This window comes from Mauremys reevesii, linkage group 11 (genome assembly GCF_016161935.1).
Source record: "Mauremys reevesii isolate NIE-2019 linkage group 11, ASM1616193v1, whole genome shotgun sequence".
Lineage (NCBI taxonomy): Eukaryota > Metazoa > Chordata > Testudines > Geoemydidae > Mauremys > Mauremys reevesii.
The window spans coordinates 25,900,541-25,920,225 of NC_052633.1; the positions used below are offsets into that span (position 1 = coordinate 25,900,541).

At 38.8% G+C, this 19,685-nt stretch overlaps 1 long non-coding RNA gene across 3 annotated transcripts in view; it reads left to right on the forward strand.

Moving 5' to 3' along the window:
• Nucleotides 1–19,685, forward strand: part of LOC120374833 — a 109,439-nt gene that overhangs the window by 81,857 nt on the left and 7,897 nt on the right. For 2 of the 3 annotated variants that reach the window (XR_005586266.1, XR_005586265.1), the window contains exon 4: nucleotides 4,358–4,491. The exons of the other annotated variant lie outside the window; for it this stretch is intronic. This is a non-coding gene — a long non-coding RNA (uncharacterized LOC120374833). Of the gene's footprint in view, nucleotides 1–4,357; nucleotides 4,492–19,685 lie in introns of those variants that run through there. 3 annotated transcript variants of the gene reach the window in all.

Below are 19,685 nucleotides of genomic sequence, written 5' to 3' on the forward strand. Positions count from 1 at the left end.
ATTGGGCTCCAAGTTTTCATTAACTTATATTGACTCCATTCCCAATGTTCCTCTTAAGCTTTGTCTATATTGACCTGCAGTATGAACTATTGGGGTGTCAATAACAGTGTGCACCAAAGTGCTGCACTGTAACTCCCCCATGTGGATGCTGTAGGCACGAATTAAAAGCTTCCTAATTCCAATTAATGTAGTCCTGTTAGAAGAGGACTATGTTAAGGTGAATTAGGATTTTTTTAGTTCACACCTGCAGCATACACATGGGGGAGTTAGAGTGCAGACAAGCCCTTGGTCTTCATTTATTCTTTCCCAAAGTTTTCCACAGGGTCCCTGCAAAATGGTCTTAGACCCTTAGTCCATTAGTTCATGCTATTTAACTAAAACCATGGCTAAAGATGTTTAGTATTAAAACAATATTTTGCTTGTAAAATACTGTACAGTAATTGGATGAGTTATAACTGCATGTGAAGATTCATGGTGTCACACTTATAAAAATATAGACTGTTTTCCGTGAATTACTTGCAGTTCTTTTCTTCCCTTAAAATGGCTGATTACTGAAGTAGAATTCTCTTATATTCCCATCTGAGGTTAACTACCACACAGGGTAAAATTGTACCTGGACTTACACACTCTACTATTCCAGCCAACTCAGCGAGGGTGCGGTGGGTAGGTGGGTGAGGAGTACATCAGTGAAGGTCTATATCATAATGGTTCTCTGGTTTATGCTATTATAGACAGAATATCTACAATTTGTCAGAAGATGGTTATGAACAGGCAGGAATAGAAAACTGATTTGGATACTGTGGAAAAATGTGTATGCTGCCAAATCCTATTCTCTCTAAACACCACTATAGAAGGGGGGAGAGGGGAATTGCACTGAAGTTATTAAAATTAAAATTTAGGCTGCTGCAAGTGAGATCTGAATTCAGTCCATCTCCTGAGATGCACTTGGTTGTTATGACCAAAAATGTTATGGCACAAAGGACTTTAGTAGTGGAGTCGTCAGACTGGGTGTTGAGGAATGAAGGGCTGGGGAAGAGGGAGTTGTAATAATGGATCCCCAAACTCCACGCATGACCCCTTCCCCAAGACACACAGATATTCTAGTCTACTGTTTATCTGGAAGATCATCTATCACTAATAAGCATCCAGAATGGAATTTTCAAAAGCACTTGGTGTGTGTTAACTCTGCTCCAACTGAATTCAATGATAAAACTCCCATTGTGAGCTTCAGTGGGAGGAGACTTCAGCCAAGATTGAGCATTCTTGAAAATCCCACCCTGGAAGAAATCTTGAGGTTTAAATGAATCACGCTTTTGTATTTTGGTGAGTCTCATATCTCCCAATAAATATAGATATTTGATAAAGAGAATCTATTAAAATAAATTAGACCAAATTGAGGGAAAGCCCACATCCCCATCGGACAGTTCTTTATACCACTCTTTACTGCAGGAAGATTTATTTGTGCTAAACTGAAGCATATGCAATCTTGTTGTTCAGTTGTAAAAATGAAATATGTCACTTTGATCTGTTAACTTGATACTGATTTTTTTTAGAATATATAATTCTTGATGCTCTTTACCTTTTAAAGGGTTTGAGATATGAAAACTAGTAATGTTATAACAATTGCATAAAGAAAAATTAAGGATGAATAATGAAATCCACTACTAACATTGATGTATAAAAATTGATTTTTTTTTAGTCTCATTTAAATACGCCAAGTAGTCACCTTAAATATTGAGTAGAATCATAGATGTGGTAGTTTGGTTATTTTCAAGATAAAATTGTTTCACAATAAGTCTTAAGTATGTCTAGTAGGGCTAGGGAAATTGGTTTGATCAATCAAAGTATTTAATTCAACTTCTAGCTCCCCCAACATAATCTTCAGCCTAGCAGGTATTTCATATTTACAGTCCAGGCTGAACAACTGGATTTATTCAAATCTTTATCCACAGTAGATATAAAGTAAAATGATTTTTCATCCTTCAGCAGTTGAGAGAGTCCTCTTTCAAAAGAGTGGTGGCAATAAAACTGAGGCACTTGCACTTTAATATTCAGTAAAGGCTAACTAAGTGCATTTGAAGTACTCTAAGGCTGAGTGACCTTCAATGACTTGTACATATAGATTATCAAACATCGGAGCTGAAGTAACAGACCATGAACAGTGTCCGATTCTTTTCAGGCTAAATAGTGCAGATAACCATAATTTTTCTGGGTGCCAGGGTCAAAAGAACTGTTTATCACTTTTCTGCCTTATTGAAGAATCTTTTAAAGTACTAAATGATACATCATGCCTGTCAGTGTGTTATAAAAGAATTAAATGAAGCAAGTTCTAGGCGAGATTTTTGACAGCATATTATTGCATACATCTCTGTTCTTTCATTCAAGTATTTCTCCACTTTGTAATGCAGATTTGAAATGTTAAGTCTCCATTTTGTTTAACTATTTGGTTTACTTTGTAATGGGTTGGTTCTCATCTTTGACTGAATTTCTCTGTATTCACTTAAAGGGACGCTTTAAAAAAAATAGTAGTTAATGGATTCAAATTACCTGTGGGTGTAAAACACTCATTCAGTAATTTAAAGGGAAAAAGTGCCAGGGTACACCATGGAAATAATCATAAAAATATCTTTCACACTCAAATTATACAAGAACTAGAAAGCGCTGTTAACTAACATGTCTAAAAAGTTCCATACCTATAGCCTGTTTTATATGCAATGTCACGCGAACCTACATTAACAAGAAGAAATTGATTTCATTTAAAATAGCAACTTGAAGACAGACACTTTCTGATGAATTATGAGTAACTGAAATGCATCAGGAAAGAATAATACCTTGTAAGCTCTTATTTATTATTTCTACAGTGCCATCGATAGGTGTACATGGCACTTCAGACATGTTTTTAAAAGCTGGTTCTCTGCCAAGAGAATTTTATAATCTAAGGGCTCAATCCTGTGAGGTGCCGATTCAACTCCGGTACTGAGAGCAGTGGAAATTGAGGGTATTGACATCTTGCAGGATCAGGTTCTCAATTAAATGTACTACAACAAGGGGTCGGGGGCAGAGGGAGGAGGGGAAAGGAGCAGAGGAGTAAGAGAAGGATTAGGGTGAGAACAGTGAAAGATAATAAGATATTCTTCTGTCAGGTACAAACAGAAAATAGACCAAATCCTGAAGTGCTTGGTCAGTTCTTATTCTATCTGTACCCTCTCTACCTAACGAATCAAAAAATGCTTAATGCCAGAGTAAGGGCTGTGTAAAACCAGTAAAAGATCAGCAAGGACCTCATGATCTGGCAAAGTATAAACTACATGATTAAACTAATGTTTAAATGACAAAATCATTCATATCCAATATAGTAACTCTTTTATAAAGTTAAAGAATCTAAACAGTCCCAATGGACAATAGTTTCATAGCTGTTAGGTCAGAAAGGACAGATAGTCTTTGTGTGACCTCCTGTACAGCACAGAGGCCACAGAATTTCATCCAGTGTCCTCAGTGGAGGGAATTGGTCTTGGGAGAGCTTGAAATAAATTGCATATAAAAGGCTAATGCAAATACCTGTGTACAACATGAAGAAAAAAGCTTTAATTTGATATAATAATTTTTCTAAAAAAAACAAAGGTGTACAACCAATTTGTTCTGCGCAACACTCTGAATATCTATCATGGCACAAAAATGCATCTTCTCCTGTGTAAACTGTGAGTTCTATTTGAAAATAAAATTCATAATTCAAATTGGCATTTAGGAGCCTCCAGCTGGAGAATGTTGTTTTGCTGGAGTGTGACATCATTCCTGACACCCACAGTATGGTAACTCATACGCAGACTGTTTGCCAGCTTCCCACAATTACAGTCCTTTAGATGTTGCAATCTCCACAAAATGGTGCCTGCCAGCAGGAGGCTCACAATTGTTATTTCAGTTTATACAGGAAATGCTTTCTCTCAGCATGGGAACCTGGTTTTTTTTTCCTCGTAAACAATATTATTGACTTTCATTTGTGTGCTCAAATCAACCAGCCTCCTTTTCGAACGGCACTAGCTGCTGTTCCAAAATGTTTGTATGTCATATTGAGTGGGGTGCTTAGACAATGTAGCATAATGACTGTGCTGTATATAAAAGACAAGAAACAAAATTCTGAACATCAACAGAATGTTAAAGATAATGGACCAGATGCTCTAGTATGATCTGCCCCTTTGTGGTGTGGACATGTTGTAAAGGCGACAGATTCAGAATGTAAATAGTCATATGGGAATTCAACTTCCAGAGGAGACTTTACCATTGGTGTAACCTTAGCAAAGACTTGACTTCTAAAACTACTCAAATGAGTAAAATTAAGTATGTGTATAACTCTTTGCAGGACTGGGACTTAGAGCTGTGAAGAAACTGATTTCTGCTTCAGGGAGAATTCTGTGATTCTGAAATTTGGCTTCTTTCTAAAATGAAACCAATGAAATTTCCCACAAAACACTTTTTTAAAAAAAGAGAGAGAGCTGTTCTGGATCAATGTTTTGTTTCAGCTTTGACTTGTTTTTTATAATATACAATAAAAAAAAGAAACAAATTTTGGAACAAAAAAAAATCAATATCCAAAAATGTTGAAATGCCTTTTTCAGTTGCTTTAACCAAAATTTTGTTGAAATTGACACATTTCTGCAGGAAATTCTGGTTTCAACAAGTGTGAATTTTTCTGACAGAAAAGCATTCCTTTTGTAAAATATTTGACCAGTTCTAACTGCTATGTAAATGAGGGGAAATCTAGCCATTGAACCACTACCTACTAATTTTCAAGGAAAGCTTTGATGGATTATATATGCAACAGGCATTGAGTTTATTATTTTGTACTGCAGTAGCATCTAGAACTCCCAGACATGGCCCTTAACCACTTTGTGCTAGATGCTGTGAAGAGCAAAAATACAGTCCAGGCCCCAAAGCATTTACAATCTGAGTAGTTCTGTTAATCAATTTTGATCAGTATGGTAAAAAAACAGTGTTAATGTCCTAGACCTATCTTTACTGAATGTTTGGCAATAAAAATAGAACAGTATGAGAGACAAGCTTTAGATGATACTTGGTGTTTCTGTTTAAATGGCTTTTTTCTGTACCCTCGGTACATCCTTCTGGAAATACATCTCTTCATAATCCTGTCCTTGAGAAGCAGACAATAGCTGCAAAGCTGTTTTTTCTCAGCAATAGTATTGCTAGGTGACAATGTAAGAATCACCAGAAAATGTTTCATGGAAAAACACCACATATTGCAGGTTCCTGTGACCTTTTAATGCTTTCAGCTGTGCCCTTATACAAATTTGAAGAATGAGATAATTACACCAGCTTGAAGGCTCACAGTTTAAATTAATCTGGGTAGTGATTAGCCAGACTCCTTGTGTTAGAAAGAACAATGAAATGAGGAGATATTTTATAGGCTAATATTCTTAAAATCACTCATTTTTGTAATGCCAGCACAAAGCAAAGATCAATTCTGGCACATTAACTATTTCAAAATATTATGTTTTCCCATTCTAGTAGCTTTTTTTTCTTTTTGCATCAAAATTTAAGATGCAGAGTATTGTACAGACAGGGATCGGCAACCTTTGGCACGCAGCCCATCAGGGAAAGCTGCCGGGAAGGTTTGTTTACCTGCAGCATCCGCAGGTTGGGCTGATAGCAGCTGCCACTGGCCGCGGTTTGCTGTTCCAGGCCAACTGGGGTTGTGGGAAGCGGTGCGGGCCAAGGGATGTGCTGGCCACCTCTTCCCGCAGCCCCCATTGGCCTGGAGTGGTGAACCATGGCCAGTGGGAGCTGCGATCAGCTGAACCTGCGGACGCTGCAGGTAAACAAACCTTCCCAGTCTGCCAGCGGCTTTCCCTGACAGGCCGCATGCCAAAGGTTGCCCATCCCTGGCATAGAACTTCCTAATCACCTGTGGCTCTGTGGTTGCCACACATACATGCAGATAATCAGATAATCAACCCAAACTAAGATAAAGGGTGCCTAAACTTGCTATTCTCCCGGCATCGCTGACAGCCTGAGGTTGCACCACGTATTGTTTCATCAGTATTCAGAACTATCATTATTGAAGTAGAAAAATAAATAGGAACATAAGACAATGAAATGAAGGGGAAACGCTAGGCAAAAGCTTCATGCCATTTCTAGTATTTCCCTTTGCTAATCCGCCCCAAATTAGTCAGTCTGCAGGTGGGTCAATAATGGTGCATAATACAACTATGCACACTTCATACACTTGTTTACATTTGAATTAGCATTTTGCTGGATTTTTTTGTGGGGTGGGGAGAGTATAGATTTTCATATAAAGACCATGGAAGTAATCCATCTTGGATTAACCACCCATAATGCCTCAGTACATAGGTGTATGCTGGAAGATCATGGGTGGGTCTGGACGTTTCTGCAACACTTTTTACAGCAGTTTACAGGTCTGAATCTGAACCAAGTCATTGGTGAGCAAAGAATGACTTGCATAGTAATACAGTTTACCTGGAAATAATGTACAATGCAGTGCAAAGAAATAACTTGGATATGTCTTTAATTCAGATTTAAAAGCTCAGCATTTGTGGTCTTCCTTAATCAACAAAATCCCCAATATACTGCCCTCTTTTTCCTATTTATGTTCACTTCCTACTAAATGACCACCCCGTTAAACTGTACAGCTGCAGTGACTTTATTCTCAGAATACTCTATTATAGACTTACATTAGCCTAATAATGTTGTAGGAAAGACTGGATATCCGTGAATTTATGTACAGAAGTAGAAGGTCCTTTCTCTCAATTGTTGAGTTAAACTACATAATCCAGAAGATACTTTCCAGCCTCACCATCCATAATCATGACCTTCAATGGTTTGTGTATAATGAATTGACTGCCTCAGTGCCATTCCTGATCATCACAAGAAACCACCCTTACAACTGGCATCTTTATTGCCAGTCTCGGTAAAAAGAGAAATGATTAACTGGACATGGGAATGAGCTACCCTCACATGCTTTATTTTAGGAACATTAGCATGGCAGCTTGGGGAATCTTGTATGGGAGTGTTCTGGCTCTGTTCTGCTGTATACAATATTCTAACTGCTAAACTGTCACTTTTTCCTAAACCATGTTGTTATAGCAGCCAAGTTGGTTCTAGGATTTGGATGGCCCAGGTTGGTGAAGTAATATCTTTTATTGGACCAACTTCTGTTGATGGAAGGTACACGTTTTTGAATTACTCAGAGTTCTTCCTCAGGTCTGGAGATGGTAACCAGAGTGTCCAAGCTAAAAACAAGGTGGGACAGATTAATCATAAGCGGTTTGCATGCTGTTGGAAGCCACTTATGGGGAAATGAAGACTCAACATTTAGCAGCAGTAGGGTGTGTTAAAATTGTTGTGAAGAGCCCCAGTGTCTCTCTTAAGTCCATGGCTTTTAGTGTCCAGCAGAGTTATGCATTTAAGTTCCTAGGCTTATCTTTTGAAGGTGTTGTTCTGGTCTCCTTTGAGAATGAGGACTGAGAGGTTAGATATGGAGTGATCATTTTGTGAAAAGTGTTCGCCCAAGGGTGTTGTGAAGTTGAAAGCAAACCTGAAAAATTAGTTAAGCCTTTTTTCCATGATGAATTCTTCAACTGACAGTCTGGGGGTGGATAATACATACAGACATATTGTATATTGTAGGGGTCACTGAAGCCTCTACTCAGCTTCCTTTTGTATGCATACTATTGTTGTGCAAAAAGATGTTTGTGCAGTCGAGTGATACTTGAACATTTAAAAAACAGATACAAATAACGAGGAGTCCAGTGGCACCTTAAAGACTAACAGATTTAACAGATGCATGTGAAGAAGTGGGGGGGGTTTACCCACGAAAACGTATGCCCAAATAAATCTGTTAGTCTTTAAGGTGTCACCAGACTCCTTGTTGTTTTTGTGAATACAGACTAATATGGCTACCTCTCTGATATTAAAATACAAATGAAATTTGTTCTTGAAATCCCATCACCTGCATGAACAGCTGTTAGTGCACCACAGTAGCACATCCAAGAGAAAGCATCACAAGATTCACACAAGAAAATGAAGGCCGGGTTCTGGAAATTAAGACCAGTGTTTCTTTACATATGGGAGGAGGGGTGCAATGGTCAGAGAGCATTAATTCAATGTGAAGATTGAAAAATCAAGCACTGAACATTCATGACAACCCAAAATTTTGGGCCAAATCGTGGAAGTAAGAAATTCAAGTTACTTGTCATGGATTTGTGCCCACTTCCACAAGTGGTGATTTTTGCCCAAGGTTTCTGCAACAGTTTTAAACTAGTTCCATTGCACATCTTGAAGGAAGAAAGGTAATAGGAGTTACTAATGGGACCAGGTCTGCTATCCATCATAAGGTGAAACATCTCTAGTGGGAAAAGAGGAACTGAACCCCTGAAGGGGGGGTACAGTTAGAACAGACTATGGGATAACTCCTCTGTCAAAGAAGTTAATCATTTAAATTACTCCAAATACATATATTTTTCTATTTCCACAATAAATACTACTGTTACCACAAGGATTTTATTCATTTCTCAATTGGAGGGGAAGTGGCCCATGCAGTTGCACAAGGGGAGATAAGTGGTCCATGACACACATTCTAGTAGTATGCAGCAACGCTATGAAAGTCTGAGGACTTCCGCCTTAACACACACACACACTATTCAATGGGGACAACTTATTGTCATACTCATGTTAAATATGTGCATTTCATGACTTTTTTTGTAGATCTGACTAAAAATTTTCCTTCAAAGTGTCTTGGATAGAAAATCCCCCCTTTGGCTAAAATAAGAACGGCCATACTGGATCAGACCAAAGGTCCATCTAGCCCAGTATCCTGTCTTCCGACAGTGGCCAATGCCAGGTGCTGCAGAGGGAATGAACAGAACATCAAGTGATCCATTCCCTGCTGCTCATTCCCAGTTTCTGGCAAACAGAGTCTAAGGACACCATCCTTGCCCATCCTGGCCAATAGCCATTGATGGACCTATCCTCCATGAATTTATTCAGTTCTTTTTTGAACCCTGTTATAGTCTTGGCCTTCACAACATCCTCTGGCAAAAAATTCCACAGGTTGACTTTGTGTTATGTGAAGAAATGTTCTCACTTCACAGTGTAGGAAAAAGTCCCGTGTAATAAACTGAAAATAAAGAAATTAAGAGCACAGGAAAAGACTGAGGGAGGGAAGAGACATGGAAAGGAAAGAAAGGAAATGACCAGCTCCAGTGAAGAGCCCATTACCCCTTGACAAATTGTAAGTGACCTAAAAGCTACAAACAGCAACTGGAGCTAATGCATAAATTCTACATGCATCCGCGGGGCTCTACCAATAGAACTAAAGGAGAACTCCTGTGCTGCTTTTCTATCCTCAGGGGGCCTACCATGGAAAGTAACATCACTAGCTCTTATGCGAAAGACAGTATACTGCAAGATGATCCACGTCTCAACTTCCTCCCTTTCATTAACTGATAGGCCCCCCTAGTTGGCTATATCTCTTTTAACTTTGCACACTTTCTAAATGCCTAGTCAGCAAGTAATCCCAGACAAAGCTGCCAGTTGCTCACTAGTTGTAAACTGTGCTGCATACGGTTTACATGACATGGTGATGCTGAGAAATTCCTGATATCTGTGTAAACAGCTATAGCTTCAAGGCAAATCAATGGAAGCATAGAGTTTCCACTGGACAAGTTCACAATTTTCCATGTGTCCTATTTTATTAAATGAAAAACCTACAGGAAACACATGGCTGGTACCCCTAGAGGTACCTCTTCTATTAACTTTACATGGGAAATTGAATTGGCTTCAAATACTTCTAGAAAACTTGCATCATTATTTGCCAGTTTCCTTCTAGTGGTCTCCTGAGAGATGTAGATAGTATGTGTTGCATATTAAACTTTAATTACAGATTTCTGTTATAAGAGTGAGATAACATTCAGAAGGAGGCATCTGCACCATTGCTTGAGTTTTTTATACAAAAAAAAAATCCATAAAGTAAATGAAAAATGAGTCAGCAACCTATCACCAATCTCTGTCAGCACATACAGCACCTCCAGCTTCACAGTAGACTGCCAGCTGGTCTTCTATTAACAGTAAATTGAAGATTTTTATTTATTTATAAGTGTTATTAATCTGGTAGTTGAAATGCAATTTGTTTTCCAAAATGGAGAGCATGCAAGGTTTCTGGCACTATTAGTGCAGATAGAATGGGGAGTTTGCTAGATATCTCACAATATATAAACCATACTAGCCCTGCTGTTGCAAGAATTTACAATATTGAACTTAGTACCACAACATACAAAGTAGCAAGTCCTATGTGTCTGGGACCTGACTTTTCAAAAGGGCAGGATCCTAGGGCCACATATAAAATTGCATGCCCTACACAGGACCACTTCACAACTGTCTGCAAAATAAGGTATCTGCACTTGCAGATCTTAAAATTCAGACACTCTTGTATATCAAAGTGAAATAATTTTACATCCTACTTCTAATTTATTCCCACTAATATTTCTGCTTCACTGGTACATGTACATCTGGATTCACGGTGCTAAGACAGCTTGACTTTATTGGCAGAGAAGTATGAAAGATATAGCAGTGCCAATAATTTTGTTGTTTACCTTCTCTGAAAATAAACACATTTTTGTAGCAAAATACCTGAGCGTGTGGTGATTTACACATCCCAGGGATGAGACTGGCACAACGAGGTGCCCTACACATATACTATACCTTCTTCTCACTGCTGCTTTCTCTTACAGTCCCTCTGTATTAGTCTTCAATTCTGCTGCTGGCTTCTCCGTCTTCACCTCATATTTTCCCACTCTGCTCCATCCTAAGTAGGATGCAAATACAAAAACATTTGTGTCAAATGTTTATGCCCATTCGCTAACAGATATAATACAGGTCTGTGTGTGTGTATAGAGAGAGAGAGAGAGAGAGAGAGTATATTTCAGTACTTGAGTGTGTTTGGTGAGGTTTGAGAATTAGATCCTGGCCTTCAATGTGGCTAGGGCTTCATCCATGCTCCCCGTTGGAAGGAATTTCCTCCTCCTATGTCACAGTGAGTGAGTGAGTCTGAATGAGGCTTTGGAAGAATAAAGTTTAGGTGCCTGGAGCATGAAGAATAAATGATGAACTTTATATACCATGCTTTAGTGTAATCCATGTTATCTTTATAATCTATTGAATTATAATCCAAATTGAAAAGTTCTCATTGTGTAATCATTAGAGATGAATTGGTATGATGAGATTTAAACTGCAATGTCACTACCTATTAATTCCCCTGCCTACCACCAAACCCTCATTTTAACACATAACTAAAAAACTGATAAACCAATTTATTACACAGTGATTTGATTGACTAGATGACATTGATACAACAAAACAATAACGTTGCTTAAATTTTAACAAGTATGAATTACTCAAGAGTAAACCTGAGATAATTGATTTGTTTTGTTTTTTTGATTCGGTGGCTGAACTTGGGGATGGAGGAGATTGGTTCCTTTTAAACCAAAACTGAATCTTTTCAGTTTTTCTTAACAAAGCAAAAACATTTCTTGCAGGTCATATGAAATGCTTCAAAAATATTTTGAAACTAAACAAAGTGTTGGTTTTGAAACAAAGATTTGAAGGGATTTTTTTTTAAACAGTTCACTTCAACATACTGAAAAAAAATTCAGACAAAACTATTCACTGAATTTGACCTAAATTCACAAAAAGTTTCAGTGCCCTGAAAAATGCACTTTTCAGTTAATTTACTCTTAGCTGAAAAAAATTCTCCCAGCTCTATTCAAGAACCACCAATCAATTGAAAGGAGACTATTGTCAGGGTTTAGAGAGTATGATTCATAATTAAGTAATCTGGATGGTATGGTGACTATAATGGCGTGGTGGTGAAGAGAATATGACACCATTCTATGGCTGGGATAGGGACTAGAACCCTGTACAACACTTTCATGGTGGGTATGTGGCTACTGTTTCAGGATAATCATGTATCCACTGGTTATACCCGTGGCCCCTTAATTGGCCCACCCCTGCATCCCACTCTATTAGTCTATGATGACAAGGCTACAGAAAGTTTGTTGAAAGACTCCATAACAAACTTTATGCACAGAAATGATTGAAAAACATTCTACGTGGAAAACAAAGGACTTCAGAGTATATGCAGTGGAACAATTCTGCTCACCTTACTTACATGAGTATTCCATTGCTTTCAATGCAATCACTTGCATGAGTAAAATGAGATGATGGATTTGGATGGTGGTAGGCATAGATCTTGCAGATATCACAAAAATCATCCTTTTTCAGTTGTCACCAGTCTAAACTGTTATCATTAGTGAATGCTTCATGCTCTATAAAGAGTCACTATTAAATACAAACGGTGATATCCTCTGAGCTTATCCATGTATCATTTGGTATTAGTCAGTTTTATCTGATAGACCTCACTTTCATTTTGGAGCACTTTCAAAGAGAGGTGCAGGAGCATGAAACATCTGCCTATCTGAATCTTGTGAATAGATTTTTTTCTTAAAAAATCGAAGTATTTAAGTTGAAAATATGGGAGAGAGGAAGATGATTTAAAAAAAAAAAGGTTAGATTCTGTATAAATAGTGCCTTAAATAAATTGAGGGTGATTATCTGGAGAATTCCAATGATCAATATGCAACTCATCTTACTCATTTGTGTCATCCCACAGAAGTCAGTGGGACTACTTGCATAAGTAAACTGAGCTGGATTTTCCCCAAAGAGGGTAGGTAAATTACTACCAAGCAAGCAGTAAGCATTACTATAACAAGGTTTGATGGTTTTTCCATTTGCCTTGTATTAGTAGATGTTAGAACCCTACAAAAAGCTACAGACATTCTGCTCACTCATTGTAGCATGTGTGACTTATTTCCTGGCTACAAGGGAGATGGGAATGGCTCTCTAAGGAGAAGCAACTAGGACATAAACCTTAGGGACTGCCAAACTCACAGGAAGCCTGGATTGAGGTTTGGGTTGTCTAATAAAGCCAAACCCCAGAAGGGGGTGAGTTTGGACACCGACTCATAGTCTGTGCACTCATGGCTGACTATGCTATGGAGGCTTGGCCCATTCACAATTCTAAACCAGCTATAGAGAGCTGGATCTCACAGGAAATTCCCCCCCATTTAAAAACAGCCCAGACTGGTAGCAACTAAATTCTATCTAAAGGCTGTTCTGTGAAGCCACTGTGTTAATGGTTTCATATTAGTTTGTAATGGATGGATGTTTACAGAATAAAACAATCACCACATTTCCCACTATTGCTGGCCATTTTAACAGAAAATCAAAGAGCACATGAGAAAACAGTTCAGTCAGCAGGCTCATCCCTGGCAGCAAACCCTAGAGGACAAGTGTGAGGTATGTTGGCAGAGGTAAGAGGAAATTCTGCCTTGTCTAGAGAAGCCAATGCAACCATTAGTGTGAACAGTGAACTTTGAAGGGATGTGCTCCTTCACCAGTGAGTCATGAAAGGAAGTAGACATTACCCTTTCCAGGAGCAACCCCACACCACTGATAGCAAAGAGAACATTAGTGACTTGAATGGCAATGCAGTGTGACGTAAAGCAGTATTAACTTTGGGAGCCTAAGGACTATAACTGTACCTGGCTTCTACAGATACCTTCAGCTATCTACTACCCTAAAGCTCAGCCTTGAACAAAACACATGATTGTGTCCTGGAGCAAATGTTTGCCCCATCTAGATTAGTATTTACAAAGGTTATCAGGAATGAATTGCCATTCAATTAATTTGATTTTTTGATGACCAAAAACTCTAGATATTCCCTTAACTATAGGAGTAGCTGGTGCAAGCCGGCTGATATACCCCATGTAGACCAGCCCACATATGGAGAGACAACACTCACTTTGTCAGTTGGTTATAAGACCATATGTGAAACACTGGAATGTTGGCTATTGGGATTTCTGGGTTCTATTCCTGCCTTTGGTAGCAAAGTATGGTCTAGTTACAGTACTGCCATACACCTTTCTTCCAAAAGGCAGATGGGTTTGTCTTTTGAGACATTTGGGTACTGTTCCTGCTTTGTCTGAAGTGAAATTGTGCAACCTCTGTGTTATCTGTAAAATGGCTGAGTGATGGTTCTACTCTATAGCAGGGTTATAAATCATTGTTTAATATTTGTGCTTATTACAACCCTCATTGCAAATAGCAGTTGGTGGCAGAAGAACTAGGATTAGAACTCTTTTTTTCTGCCTGCAACTGAGTGAACACTTCCCTCAGCTACAGATTTGGGGGAGGGAGGAGAGAGAGGTGTCTTGTGTTTATATTTCCCCTGGAATAGTAAACAGCTCTCCCGAATGACTTGACAGGTCTTCATACAGAAGGCAGAAATTGCCCTAGGGAAATAGTACCTCTGTAAGGGGGTTCCCCAGCTACCAGACAGCTATCAAAATAGCTGTCCACCAGTCCCCCTGCCAACCAGAGAAAGGGAAAAGGGCATGATCAAAGATCAGCACATTCAGGGTATTTTTACCTGGCAGATATTCCCTAAGGACTGTGCCGGCTACTCTAAGTTACAGCATCCTTGGGATTCTTCTAATTTATACCCAGAACTAGGCATGCCCCAGAATAGCATGAAAATTCAGGAACAAAAGGAAGTTTAATGTCACACTAAATCAGATGCAGAGCTGGTATTTTAAATGCCAAATCCCCTTGCTCCCTGCTTAGGCTCCTAGATAACACTGCCTCACATCTTTGCAGGAGTGTTTAAGATAACTCTTAGAATGATACATTTGTCTAAAAGTTTTTTCTGTTTAGTTTTATTTTAAGAGTTAAGTAAAATGAACGTACTTTCTAAGATTAACCTAACATTTCAAGTACAATACACTGTAATAAGAAATGCAAATGTCATATCTTGTGTAAAAAGACACAAATAGCTGAAACTATTTCTCATAAATCTCCTCCAGTCAGATGTGTTTTTAAATGAATAAGTAGACTTCCATTTCAGAGCACAAGCCAAAACAAAACAACTCATTGCACAACCCACTGTGAAAACCCTAAAATCTGGATAAGGCTTCTTTTTTTTCTAACACCTTATCTGCTTTCTTTTTATTTAGTGGGATATTAAATTGTTTTGTCCTCTGTATTTGAATAAAGCTTGGATTTATCCTCTTTAAAATAAATTACGTTCTTAATATTTATAACATCAAATATTTCCCCTGTGCTGCAGTTACTGTCTAGTCTTCTATTTCATTTAGATAAAATTATTTCGTTTCTAAAAAAACCAGATACTTATCGCATTAGATCTAGGTGTGGATGCATAATTTAAAATATGGTGAAAATTTGTTTCAAAGGTTACTTTTTACATACCAAACTATAAGGTTTCCATATTGAAATACTGCATCTCATTACCCAAATTTCCATTATCTCACATAGTCATACAAGTATGACTATTTCACATATATTATATATGGCATAACTCTGAATACTACTATTGAAAAGGAATTATGATATTTATTATACTCTGTCCACTCACTCACTCTAAAAAAATAATTTTCTTATCATACTTCTAACCTTAAATAATCCCAAATAAATATTCACCAGTGTAAACTATGAAACCAATTATCTTCCAAAAGTGAATATTTTTCATTATTTTGTGGAGCAGTGAAAAGAAATCCTAATATATTTCCTGGCCTGTCTCTTAAATCCTTTCTCACTTTTAAACCATTTCTAGCTTTCTCAAAGTGCGCTGGAAAAAAATAAGCTATTGAAATGCAGTAGAGTGATTTATATTATGTACTGTTTTTATTAATACACTAGTATAGGGGGAAGAGTCAAACAGCAAAATACCTCTGAAGTTTAAAACCAGTCATTCTGTAGCTGAATCGTTAAGTCATCATATTCAAAGGAACAGGAAAGGTTGGCTTGCAATTAAAGGGATGCCGTCAATTTGACTGTCAATCTGAAATCTAGTCAGTGGCAAAGTGAATTAAACATTGTTGGAGGCACGGTGCATCTACACGAGTTCCTCCACTTTACTCTTGTATTTTCTACTTTACTAATTGTCTATCCTCCCTCCTGTTACTGCATGAAAGATCCGCAGGAATGTGGTTAAGGCCCTGATCCAGCAAGGTACTAAAGCCCAACTCTAAGCATGTAGGCAGTTACTTTAACTTCATCAGGGCTACTGTAATGCTTAATACTACACATGGACCTTGCTCAATGTACTCCACTGAAGTCAATGGAAGCTGTTGGATGCTCAACACTTCTACAGAGGGAGAGACCAAAACTACCTACCTAGCCAAGCCAAAATTAAGTTAACAGGGTAAAACGTACCTGTTAGGAACAGAGCGGTAAAGCAGAAAAAATGCTCAACAAAAAACTGTGTTTGATCCAAAGGACATGATTTAAAATATTCTATGGCATTAAGGTCTATATAAAATGGACAATCTGACAACTTTGAAGGACTTCCTTTTAATATCAAATTCTTAGAATAACTTTTCAGTCATAAATAAAAGATTTAACAGACAAATACTATATTTTACAATTCTATTAAGGTTTACAGTATATATTATTGAAAGTTGATAGGGCAGACATTTGAATGCCGCGGCTGCTGACACCAGACTTGCCCTCCAATGGAACCTCGTAAAAATAACAATACAGGACTCTTTCGAGGCCCTGTAATTGGAATGAGTATATATTAGTTCCATACATATATAGGGGATTTACAGGCATATTGTAATTATCCCCAAATCAAGCATTACTGCAAGGAAATTCAGTAATGGTTATACTTTTAAAGAAATTCAAATGCATTAAGTTATGGAAAGGCACCTGGACAACTTCAACTCTGCCCTGTGGTTACACCATGCAATAAACATAGTATTTGTGCTCTCAAATTAGATTAACTGATTTTTAAAGACACATCAGTTTATTTTTCTTCTACCTCCCACCCCGGTGCCATTTATAAAAGCTTATTTATAAAAATATATTATGTTAAAAAGTATTTTGATGGCATCAGCAGTAGTGTAATGTGTATCTTAACCATAAGAAAATATTAATAATTATTTAAAATCCCTTCAAATGTCGATGTTAATAAAGGGCTGGATATCATAAATTGGCTTACAAATAGTCAGATGGTTACATTGATTAAATCTAACATGAGTGGGGAAAACATAGTTATAGTACTATGCTAAGTGCATATGGTAGCTATATAAAACTGTACCAGCTTTATGTATCTGAAACTTTTGTAGAAAACAAATGTATATAAACAGTGTTTAGCTTTTTCCATCTTCTCAGTCTCTCAAAAGATTTGACAATTGATTATACTGTATTTGTGCATCCTTCTGTTCAGGGAAATATAAATTCAATATGTCTTGGCACCTCCAAATGTAGACTTACTGTTTTCTGGTTACTTTACATGATTCAGAATCAGTGTGACAGGCTTAACTGAAATATTACTCTTAATTTTTACAGCAAATGGTAAAAATGAAGTTGAAATCCAAAATGTAAAGAATGCAATTCCTTATGATTATTTAGATATTTGAGGACTACAAAAACTTTAGGAATGACATTGCATTTGGGGGCAACTGTATTGATATACAATAATTAAGTATCGTTATTATCACATTTTGGCTACATGAAACAGACAATCTTAAGTGAAACCTGAGTGGTTTCATGTTTACTATTAACCAAGACTTGGCTTGGGTTTGTGGAAAAAGTTTGCTGTGGTTTTACCAATCACTTCAGTGAATCTGGGTTGAATTTTCTGCTATTCTCTTCCACCCCATATAGGAACTACTTCTGCAGCCATTGATATAATCTACCAAATTCCCACTGATTTACATTGTAAATGGATTGGGCACAAAATTTACTTATCCTAAACAGGGCCGGTGCAACCATTTAGGCGACCTACGTGGTCGCCTAGGGCGCTGGGATTTGGGGGGCGCCATTTTCTTCAGCAGCGATCACAGCGGCCGGGTCTTTGGCCACCCCGGTTGCCACTGGCATTTAGGCAGAGGGAACTGGGGCAGGGGAGTGCGGGGAGGGCCGCTTGCAGCAAGTAAGGGGGGGGAGAAGCACACAGGGGAACTCCCCACCCCAGCTCACCCGCTCACCCCTGCCCCGCCTCCTCCCCGAACACGCCATGGCTGCTTCACTTCTCCCGCCTCCCAGGCTTGCGGCACCAATCAGCTTAGGTGCCACAAGCCTGGTAAGTGGGAGAAGTGACGCAGCCACGGCGTGCTCGGGGAGGAGGCGGCGCAGGGATGAGCTGCTTCACTTCTCCCGCCTCCCAGGCTTGCGGCACCAATCAGCTTAGGCGCCACAAGCCTGGTAGGTGGGAGAAGTGAAGCAGCCATGGCGTGCTCGGAGTGCTCGTGCGCAGAGCAGGGGTGAGCTGGCGCGGGGGGGGTTGCCTCAGGGCAGAGGGGGGGGAGCTGCCACGGGGGGAGGGCGCCTCAGGGTGGGGGCGCGTGGGGGCGCAAGGTGGAAGTTTTGCCTAGGGCGCGAAACTTCCTTGCACCGGCCCTGATCCTAAAGAGGTCTACAGTCCCCATTGAACTCTTATTCTCTTCTAGGGGGTTGTGTAGCTGATCCAATCACATTGAAAAAAGGAAAGGTGAGGAATAATATTAGGGATAACTGACAAGCCTGGACCTGTAGATGCAGAAAAGGGATAGAGAGTGGGAGATATTGCAGAACACTCATGGAACAACAAACTGTGGCTTCTACAATATTAGTAGTTGAACATGAGGGGTATGATGCTCCACTTGGTTATACTGATTTTGCAATGGTGTAATTCCATTAACTGCTGTGGATTGGAAAATTGGGCCTATGGTCAATTTTTCGATGAGGTCCAAGGAATATTGCATGGCTGTAACCGACTCCATTTTCTCCAAGGAAAAAAATATTCATAAACTTTCCTTTCACACAGTGAGTATTATGCACGTAACTTATGTATGGCAATACTTATGGCGTTACTACATATAGTCATCACAGAAAAATATCTTAGGGACTGATACAAAATCTCTTGAATTTTTTTAATAGCCTTCCATTGACTTCAATAAGCATTTGATGAAGCCCTTATTGAACACTCCAGCTGCTTGTTAGTGCAAAATCTGTCATTTCACCTACAACACTTTATGCATATATAGAGATCACATAACTGTTGTATCTAATGCTCTTCACGTCCACTTCCATCTACAAGGAACATAGCTGTCCTCCCTTAATCATTTATGTGAACGACAAGACTTCAACTAACAGCAGGGCAGTCCCAACCAACATTTGCGCAAAGATTGGTCTTGCACTATCCCCTGAAATTTAGAAGACTATTCACGTTTGTTAATTATCTGTGTGCTGATGAAACGCTCTGTATGTGACACTGAATGAAGACAGACCATGTCCCTAAGAGCTTTCAATCTAATACACAAAAATAGGGGAGATGGGATGACCAGGAAGGCCCAGAGAAAGGAATATCTTTGTTTTTCTTCATTGATTTGGTGTAGTTCTCATGGAGGCACTGAGTCTTTTGACACTAAGGGTATGTCTACACTACCCTCCGGATCAGCGGGGAGTGATCGATCCCCAAACGCGCTCCCCGTCAACTCCGGAACTCCACCAGGGTGAGAGATGGAAGCGGAGTCGATGGGGGAGCGGCGGCCATCAATCCCGCACCACGAGGACGTGAAATAAGTCAATCTAAGTTG